The following is an 11,594-nucleotide window of genomic DNA, read 5'->3' as shown; positions in this document are numbered from 1 at the left end:
ATAGATTAGGGTAAGTGAGCATCAAGTAATAAAATTTCCATTAACTTGTCAAAACTTATGTGAACTTATTCCCTTTTATGAACTTATTAAGGGGAATAATATGTCATGCCCATTTAAATTTAACATGAACGGTCTTATTTACCCCTCCTACATTTCAATCCCATTTTTACGTCTCCCACTACCAACTCTAACTTTCGAAAACATTAACTCTCTCTCATCTCTCTCTCTCCCCGGCCACCCAAGTAACCACCACCACCACCACTAAGTATACATACTAACTATTGTAATAACCACCACCAACTGCTAAGAGGCAAGGAACGATGTACCAGGAGTACGTAGAGGCAGTATGTTGGAAATCCATAAAGGCAAGGGAATCGATGCGAGCATATTATTTTTTTTCTTTTATTGTTAGTCCGCCTGAGAAACACTTGGGGATTTCCCAAGCCAGAAACGCCTAGGATTTTTGAGTCCCTCGGGCAGACTCGAAAAAACAAGGCATTCATGTAGAAGCTTTTTTTTTTTTCCTCAACAAAGGATAAAACGAATATGCCCTAACTTCATTAAAAAAAAAACCTCTCTTTAACCTTCTCTAAATTATCATATGATATATGGAGTATAAATATCTATAATTATGTACTATAGGCAAATCAAAAATGACATGTATCATCTTTTAATTTAAAAAAAAATAATGGCCATTTAAAAAAAAAAAAAAAAAAAAAAAAAAAAATAATCTTTTTTTTAAAATTTGGTGACATATATCTTCTTTTAATTTTGACAGTCATCTTTAATTTATATTAATTCAATTAATATATTTTCACATATCATTTATATATTATAAGGTTATTAAAAAAACTACGTAGTAATGTACATAAGGTACTGTATTAGAAATATATTATATTATAATATTATTATATTAAAAATAATTCATATATGTATACTATATACAACTCGATCTAATACTTAATTAGTAACTACAATTTTGTTTTAAAAAGTTGCTTACTAATAATCATCACAAAGTAAAATATATTCAAGTCAATTTGCATATGAGTTACAAGTATTTACCTCAAAATTCCTTTTCGTTTTATATGGAAACTCATAGTTCTAAAAAAATCATTTTTTTAGTCTAATCCATCGATAATCTTAACGTCTTAGGTACATATGTATAGTATAAATTATATAACAAGTTATATTATTTCATTTACAAAATATATATTTTATTAACATTATAAATCGTTATAAAATTTTGTAAAACCTATACTGACACTGAAACAAGCTAGTTTAATATAAAGATAAATAGGGAAAGATATAAAGTCTGTGGACCATATGACTATGAATAACAAAGACTCATATTCAAAGTTTTAATTAGTTGTTTGATCCAACTTATTATAAACAAATTAATTTGAACATGTATATGAAATGACAACATTTTATCATCTTCCTCCACATTTTTTTATTTACTAGAACAAAATTCTATATAGACTGCAACAACTAACTATTTAAGAATGAAGAGGTGAATAGATAAGTTCAAGAAAATTTACCCAAGTAATTATGAAAGCCAACAACTATAAATGGGACAATCAATGAGTGTAATTAAGAGCACATTATTAGCTTAAATTCAACTCCTTAAGAATCGATCTTTTTGCAGGCTTTGTCACACTCCTATACTCCTATCTCATTAGTGTCCAAGTTTACAGCCGGATTCCTCTGCTCCATCTTTTAATTATCATTTTCTATTCTAGGGAAATGAGAATTTCTTGCCTTTTTCTTCATTTTTTTTCTCTATTTCACAAAATTTCATTGTCCTTGTATAAAATTATCTTACGATTTCTTAATTTTCCATTAGATTTTCATGAAATTTATACGGGGTATGAACTAATATTGTAATGAATTATATATTATCATATACTAGAGTACTATGAACTTTATGAATGGCTTGCATCATTTATACACAATCATTATCTTCAAATTAGGTGAATTATTAAATAGAGCATGAACTGCATGAACTTATCCAAACTTATTTTGATTGAAATTAGTCAAAATACATGGTAATAACCTGAGCAGAAGTGCAAAACGAGTTTGAACTTGAGTTTGGTCATCTTGGATCATATTATATGCTTCTATGAATCATAACTAATCAACTTATTACGATATATCAATAACATTAGACAAACTTACTTATTGGGTCAGTTCACTTATAATTCAAACAAATTCATGTTTTGATTAGATAATTTTCAATAAAATGATGTTTATAGAATGTGTAAGTGGAGCATGTGTGAATGTGATAAGAGAGGATTAGTATTGCAAGTGTTATTTATGTAATTATTATATTCAATAGTATAAGAAAATAAAAGTGTTGTAAGTAGAGCGTGTGTAAGATAAGGTAAGAAAATATGTTGCATGTGGGAGTGGGATAGTGGGAGGTAATAATGTGTTATAAGAAAGGTATTGATGGACATGAAATGTATTCCTAATTTAAAAGAACAAACGAAAACAAAAACAATAATTAACATTAAGGAACGAATTTTTTTCGGTCTCTCACACATGCTCCACTTGCTACACTCTCTCTTAGAATTACATAAATTTAAGCATAAATCAATAAAATTAAGCATTATTATTCATTTTTGATTAAAAATGATTCTTAATATTATTCTAAGTATAATTTATAATCCCAAGATTTCTTATGTCAATAATTTTCCCTAGCAAAAGAAAGTACGAAGTAATAATGTTTAATTTTCCTTGAACCCTCCAAAGAATATGTTATGTCAATTCACACCCCCGTTAACATATTCCTTAACCCACGTTAATGCACGAGTGGTACAGCTCAGCACCAAAGAAACAACACCAATGATCCCTTCCCACGTGTCATCTTTTTACTTTCACTTTTTAATTTTTTTTTACCTTCCCTTAAAAATATAAATTCCACGTAGGATTTGGGTTGTTGAACCATGCTTTTTGATTGGTTGTCTCTTCCCACAAAACATAGGCCAATTAATTTTTTCTCTCTCCTTAAATGGTTATAAATTGCCATGCTTTAATTTGGTGGGTAGCAAGTTTAAGGGAGTCCCATTGCTTTGGCACTTGGTTTTTTGCCGTTTTCATCCATTTCTTTCCCATCATTTTCATGCTATTGGATTTTTTTTTTGCCTTTTTTGGTCTACCTATTTGGGTGCATCATTTAGTTCTATCTAAGTTGGTTAGTTATGAGTATACTATTGTGAGTTATCATTAACATGTGCGTATACATCGTTGCCGACTTAGCGCTATGATATATGTAGTAGTTTATCTCTTATTTTAAAGGTTTTTTCATCTGACTTTTCACAGTATTATATAAATAGAGTGTTAAATAGTAATACTCCCGCCTCCTTTTCTAATATCCGTGATGATCATAAAAAATTGATATTGCGATACATTAAAATGAATTCAACAAAATTCTTAACAATTACATTATTACTTATATATTAACGAGAATTTATAGTAAGTATTTTTAAAAATGATATAGAAAATTATAATGAGATAATATTTTTGAGACGAATGAAATAATACAAATTAAAATTGTTAAAGCCACTATATATGAAAAACTCCATTCATCCTCAATTAATATTCTTGTTAGATCTGGACATGCATATTGTGGAGTTTATAACGTACTCCATTCAGTAAGTTTAGAGTTTGAGAGAAAGAGAGTTAGTGATACTTTGAAAGGGTTCATATGAATGGAAATAAAATCATTTTATATAACAAGTACTAAATTGTTTGAGAAATTTTATGTGAACCTAAAGTTGAAAAATTACTTAGGTTACAACATTCAAACAAATTTTTTAGTTACTAAAACTCTATTTAAAACTAATGCAGTTTTTAAATCAATATAATATAGTGCACAAACATAACGGCAGATATACGAAAATTCTAAGCTACATGTTGAACAACTAATTATTCCTGAGCTTAAAATTGGGCAACAATTTAAAAACAAAACATGCTCCACTAGGGATCAATTTTATTTTTTTTAATAAATCAATAATGTGGTAAATTTTCAGTAAAATAACAAAACAAATTGACACCATTGTTTTTTCTTCTACTTCCATTTTTTTTTTCTATCTTATTACTCTCTATTTACATTTTTGTATAAGTTCTTCTTATTTATTAGTGTACGTACTGAAATCAAAGTAGCTTTATACTCATATTATATACAAGTACAAATTAAGCAACTTTACGCTATTAAATTTGTGCCAATTTGAAGAAAATAGCATAGGGCAAATGATTCAATATTCTACATTTTACAATGTGTATGAAATGCATATATTGTATTGACATTGAATATATAAGATTGGACTAGACACTAGAGTCAATGAACACCTTGTAGGCAAAAACCTAATACACCATAATAAAATTAATTAAAAAATACCAATGAGCCAAACACTCTTTAATGAAGTAAGCAACAATGATGTAAAACGCTCAAAATGTGTATGAATGCTGAAAATTCAATTCTCTAGCTTATATACTCACCAACTATTAATAACATCATGTCAGGTCCGCATGAATCGACCCATAATAAATTAATAAGTCTACTCGTTACATATCATGTCGTTCTAAATTTTCGGAAGGACAGCCCAAGCTCGACCCAACCCAAAGTACCTTAGTGACAACAATAGTGTTGGCCATGTTTACATGCTTAAATCAAATTTAACGTATTTTAGTGTGTTTGTTGTGCTTTTCCAAAAAAAAAAAAGCATGAACGACTTAACACACAATAATAGTGTCAGAGGTGTCCTATCCATACTTGTGTCCACCTGTGCTTCATATCGTGGTAGGCCGACTCAACCCGTTGTCATTTTTATACTCCGTACTTAAAATCACATCTTATGTATATTATTAATCTTTGTTTTATGATAATATAAAAACAAACATTAAAAAATGATTGATTTGAAAAATATTAAAGTAAAAGAATCTAAAGTCAAAATTCAATTAATATTGTGCCCACAATTACCACAACAATGTAAAGAGGGGAACAAAGGTTAGTTAGATTAGTGTTTGTCAAAGGGTAAAAAGTGGATAAGGATTTGACATTTATTTATTTACCCTTCCAATTCTCTATATATCTATCCCCCTTCCTAGTTCCCACCTTAATCATCAACACATTTTATTACAATATTTTACATATAATTAAGAATATAATATAATCTCTTTTAACCACAATATATTAAATTACCCCCAATCATTTACATTATCTTACATTACTATACTATTAGTGGGGAGCCTCTCCCAATCTTCTTTGTCTAAAACACAAAGTGGGTTCCTTAATTTTTTATTTTTTTTTTTAATTTTTTTTTTATAATAAGGTAGGACTATTGGGGGCCAAGCACGTGACAAAGGTAGAGGTGGGTGTCAGTCATCATGTGACTTCTTTTATGGGCTTTTCTTTTTCTTTTTAATTTATAAAATAATTTGTCTCTCTTTTTTTTTTTAGAAAAATAATCTAATTAATTATTCCTTTTAATTATTTTTGTATGAAACAAGTTTCTTGCACCATGCTAAGGAAGCTAAAGAGCGGTGGTCAAATACACTCTCACCACTCCTCTCAATTTCTTTGTGGGTTCTCACACGTGCGTCTACTTGTGAATAACAACGTGGCAGCATGTGTAGAGAAGTCACGTGGAATGAGAGCAATGCACGTGACTTGGGGTATGACCTTAACCTTCAAGGCTTCAACTATGGCGTTGATTGAGAAGGATAATTACAACTTTGACCCTTGACCTTCAAATATGGCTTTGATTGAGGAAAGTACAAAATAAATGCATTATTGGATTTGTAAGGCCCAAAGAAGCCCAACTCATTAGTAGTACTATATTTGGATATTACAACTGTTATTTAGTTATTAAAGTGTTGTCAGATGAGCCCGGCTTACTACCACATCTTATTGGTCTTTTTTTACAAGTTGGTTTAGATTGTCTATTGACAATTTCACATTATGAATTGGTTAATTTGGTTTGAGTCTATGACTTTGACTAGACACCTATGCACCTAGCAAACCTCCCCCCTTTTTTCTTTTGTGAATTACTTCTCCTTTGTCTGTATTTATTTGTCCCATTTGATATTTTATGTTTTTCAAAAATACCTTAAAATAGAAACATCTTTGATTCTGTGCATGTAAAATATATAAAAATTGATATTGCTAAAGTAGACGTTAAAACGAATCTAATAAGATATCACATAATTATATTATTTCTTACGAGGTATAATATAAATTAGTGAGAATTCATAGTCATAGACATTGGTTGTGAAGTTTTAACCCAAAAATACAATAGAAAAATCTTTAAGGAATAAAGTGAATACCTGGCTTTATCTAATGAGAAATTACTTAAATTATCAAGTAATTTGACGTTTCTGTCTGTCCTTTCTTTCTCTCTATTGTGTGAGTCTCTCCCCTTACAACTAGACCAACCCCTATCACTATGCACCTAATCCCACCCCCTTTTCTTTAGAGAGAGTTATATAGGAAAAACATTGCACACATAATTCAATTAAAGGTTTTAGGTATCACCCCATTAACCAAGATAAGAATGAATTTAAATATAATCTTACGCATGAGATATGAATTTCCTTATCAATTTACATATAAATTCATTTTAATTGCCACGTCTCAAATAGGTTGCTTATAAAAAAAAAGCTTATGGAATAGAATCCAGTATTTCCTTCACAATAATAATTTTGTTACACTTCCTCCATTTTTCTTCTATTGCACCATAAAGACTTTTACACTATATATTCACATAATGTTGGAAAAATATAGTCATGTGATATCTAGTCAGATTCATATTGAAATCTACATTTCAACTAAACATGGGCATCGTGCCGTCGCGGGCGTGCTTGGGTGGGGCTCGGGCCAGGCCGTGCCGTGTCGTGCCAAATTTTGGCACACCCCAACCCACGGCACAGCCCATGTGCCTGGCAGGCAGTGCCGGGCCGGGCCAACCCTATTTATTTATTTTTTTAAAAAAAAAATTATGTATATAAAAAAAAATCGATATATATATATATATATATTTATTTGAACAACTTAAGTTTATATAAATAATGTTATTAATTTATATTTATGTTAATGTTAATATATTTTTTTTTGAACAACTTTAATTTAATTAAGTTTATATAAATAATTTATGTTTAAGTTTATATAAACTTAAACATAAATTATTTATATAAACTTATTTATTAATTAATTAAATAAATTTATATAAATAAATTTAATTAAATAAGTAACGGGCTGGTGGGCGTGCCGACCCATGGGCCGCCCCGCCGTGTCCGTGCCGGATTTTAATTTTTTTGTTCACGACACGGCCCACGGCCCACAAGTCGGCCGCCGTATTGGAATCGTGTCGGGCCCGTGCCGCCCACGTGCCGGCACAGCCCATGCCCACCTTTAATTTCAACCATCAAATTTTTATAATTTTTACAAAAAGTATATATAATTAAAGATATTAATAGGCAAAATAATGTATTGGCAAGCGGTGAAATCATTCATGGTGCAATAAAAAAAGAACGGATGAAGTATGTATAACTTTATACTCCCTCTGTCTCTTATTTTTTTGCTCCATGAGGATAATGCTACTTTATTAATTTTGGTTGGAATTTATTTATTTATTTTGGTGTTTAGAGAGCCACAAGAATGGGGTGAGATTCGATCTCAGGATCTCCTGGAATCGGGAGAGAAGCTCTAACCACTTGAGCTATCACTCACTCTCTAGTTGGAAAAAATGATGAGTGAAGAAAGTGATAAGGTTAATGGGGTGGTTGTGAAAGTAAAAGTGTGGTTCTATAAGTCTAAAAATAAAATGGAGTAAAATAAAAGGACGGATTAAAAGAAAAATTAGGGCAAAAAATAAGTGATAGAGAAGAGCACACAGGGTGTAATTTCTAAATCAATAATATATTATTTTAAAATAGGAAAACTTAAAAGAAATCTAAGTTGTCCACGTGTCCCCCTTAAAATCAGTTTTATTTTTATTTTTTATTTATTATTTATTATTATTTTTTTAACTTAAAAGGAAATCTAAGTTGTCCACGTGTCCCCCCTTAAATCAGGTTTTTTTTTTTTCCTTCTTCCTTAAAGAATAAGTTTTTTTTTTTACTTTATCCCTAATTCCCTATCCTTTATTCAGTTTCAACCATATGACGCTTGACATTAAAAAAAAATAAACATATGACGCTTCTTTTTCCTTCCGATTTGCCAGTTTATTTATACATCAATTCCTCCATTTGAGATGTTTTTATTTTATTTTTTCCTTTCCCAACGATACTCATCAGTGTTAAATTTCGATCTTCAGTGTTTAAATTCAGCGTTGTTTTTTTTTTTCTTTTTTCAATTCAATTTAATTTCTGCATTCTATCTCTCTTCCATTCTTTTTACCCCAATTTTTAGGTCTGCAGTGTTTGTCTCTTCCGCAATTTTTGAATTTTAGAAGTAAATAATTGATATTTTCCTCCTTCAAAAATATTACAACATAATTACATGAGGATTTTATATTTTCGGATAATTTCTGGTACTGCAATGACAGGAAATTCCAATTGCATTGTTGCAAGTTAATTTGTGATGATTCCTTGAATAAACAATATATCAAAGTAAGATTTCTTTTTTGGCTTGCCATTTGATTCTTATTTTTAATATATTTAATTTACAAATTTGGTTGCTACGATTCATCGTAGTATTGTTTTTTAGTAGATTCATCATACTATCTTGAAATGTATGAGAATTTAATTTTAAACCTGAGAATTATGTGCAAAATAATTTTTGTTACTCCGAGAATTCCTTTTGAATTTCAATTCACTATGCATTCATATTTAAAGTTTCACTTATGTATGATCAAAATTTGTTTTTCACATTTAAAAGAATTGTTGTGGATTTTTTTTTTTTTTTTTTTGAAGGAAAGAATTGTTGTGGATCAAATGACTAATAGTGAGGAAAGTTCAAATTGGGCTATAAATTCTCTTTTGGTAAACATGTTTCTTTTATTATATGTTATTGTAGAACAAAGAATTAAAAAAATAAAATTTGTAGCCCTTATATATATATATTGTTTTGTGGAGTACAAGATTTCTTTATAAATTGTCAAACAACATTTATAAATTGTAACTATTATAAATGACGAATTATTTAAATTTCATAGTCTTTTAAGTGTATTGTACATTAAAAATGCTCACATAACACTATTGTTATAATATTGACTAGTATTATAAGATTCGATTGTAATGTTTATATAATGAAAAAAGATGTATTAACCTATTATGTATAATATAATGTTGAGATCCAATATTAGTATTTTGTTCATGTTTATGTTTTAAAAATAAAAAAAATACAATATAATAAACAACCGTGCATCGCACGGATTTAAGACTAGTTTCTAATTAAATCAAGCTAAGTTAAAAAATTTAATAGGCTCATCTAAAAACTCAGAACATTGGATCATTGACTTGAATGATATATCACCTAAACGTTTTAAATTTAATAGCCCAAACCTAATCGAGTTTTATCTTTTGCGGGCCGAGCTTGTATTTCTATAAAGATAATACAGCCCATTGGCCCAAGTATCTCGTGTGGGCTCTGGATTGTTGTTTGAAGGGCTTTAAAGTGTTTTTGGTGTGGTCTTTTATTCCTTTTCACCATATATTCATGTAGGGATGTTCATCAGTTCAAGACCAGATCGGACCGAATACCGAAAATCAGAATTTTTAAGAGCCGAAGATCGGATCAATTAAGCTAGGACTGAACCCGGACCAGATCGAAATAATCGGTCCAAAACCCGGACCGGAACGCTTTGGACCGATTTAAGAAATTTTATAAAAGAATACTAAATTTTTAATAAAGTTATGGAAAACACAAAAAAAAAAAGTAAAGGAAAAACTATATTGTAACGTCATTTTTACGTCTTTTTTTGTATGTTTAGTACAAAAAAAACTTATAAAGTTAAAGGTTTCTAAGTTTATTAAGGATAATTTTAACCATTATTTAAGATTTCACGCGTATTTTTAATAAAAAAAATTAGTCCGGTCCAAAACCGATTTTTACAGGGTTTTGAACCAGACCAGACCAAAGACCGAAAAAATGAATTTCAAGACCCGAAAACCTAACCGATTAATTCGTTCTGGTCCGGGGTGGTCCGGTCCATTTTTCCGGTCCGGACCGATTTATGAACACCCAATATTCATGTACTCAAAATTATCATGCTAAACATACTTCGGTAGTTTGGTTAGAAGAGAGGGGGTGATGGTTAGACTTATAACTATGTTATATTCATCTTATTATGTGAGTATGTGATATAGATCTAAGTATATTAAGTTTGTAATTAATGAGGCTCGATAATGTAAATTTTGTCTTATAGATTTATCATAGTTGAGTTTTGGGCCAATAAGGACTACCAATTTCAATTTCCATTAAAATCCATTAATTTTAAATGAGTTAAATTTGGGTACCAATTCATTTTTGACAACTTCCGTTTAAGTTCCTCTAAAAAAAAGTTTTAAGTATTTTATTAATAAGTTGAGGTAAATTCATATAATTGTATATTATTAGATAACGACACACTTAAGCAGGTTATGAATGTCATTGTCAAAGGACATGACATTGTGTGATATTAAGAAATTTTTGGTTAGGTCATATTTTGTTTACTTTATTTCCACTTATTAGGTTGAGAAGTTAAGTTTAAACAACATAGGTTCACGAGAGATAAGTTTATATAAGATTGATTCTGGAAAAATAAGTTCTATTGAAAATTAATAAAGAACACTCAAGCTCAGCATGTAATTCAAACAGTTTAAGATAAGATTAATTTATTCTAGGTAAGTGAAAATCAGATAAATAAGATACTCTCATACAAAGTAGTATACTTCTTTTTTCCTACTCTGTGTTTCCTTTAAATTAAGAGATTAATAAAAAGAGAGGGTACTCACACAATCACACACAAGGCTAGGCTACAACAATTGTCATTTTGTTAAGTTTTTAATCGTAGTCAAAATTTGAAAACATCACTTTGATGCACACTATGTGCTATTTTCTCCATTTTATATTGCTTTTCCTATTTATACGTTGTGATTTACTTTGTATGCAATTTTTTGTAGAATGATATAATTTGAGTCGGGTTGACATGTGAGAGGTCCTGATTTGATACATAAGACCCTTCTCCTTACCTATATCAAAAAAATATACCTTGTATACTATGAGTATTAAAGATAAATGCAAGTATTTGTTTTATTAAACATACTCTTGTGACTAATCAATTATGATTATTTTTTTCAAGCTTTAACTTTGGTATTACATACGTAATGCAGTAACTTTATAATGTTAACCACTAACTTGTTACAATTATTGGTCGGCCAATCAAAGAGTTACAAAGATGACACTTGGTATGGCTAATTCGAGGTATACAAAAAAGGGTACTCGTATGACAAAACATAGATACAAGGAAGACATGATAAGAAATGTTATTTCCTAGTGCATAATAACTTATTATGCATTACAATGTCATATAATCTTCTTTCATATACCTATTAACCTGAAAATTTATGTGCCTTAAGGGATGCTCTGAGCATCAAATCAAATTAGATGGTAA

Source organism: Chenopodium album, chromosome 17, assembly GCF_948465745.1.
Source record: "Chenopodium album chromosome 17, dcCheAlbu1.1, whole genome shotgun sequence".
NCBI lineage: Eukaryota > Viridiplantae > Streptophyta > Magnoliopsida > Caryophyllales > Amaranthaceae > Chenopodium > Chenopodium album.
Note: the sequence above shows the minus strand (reverse complement) of the source record.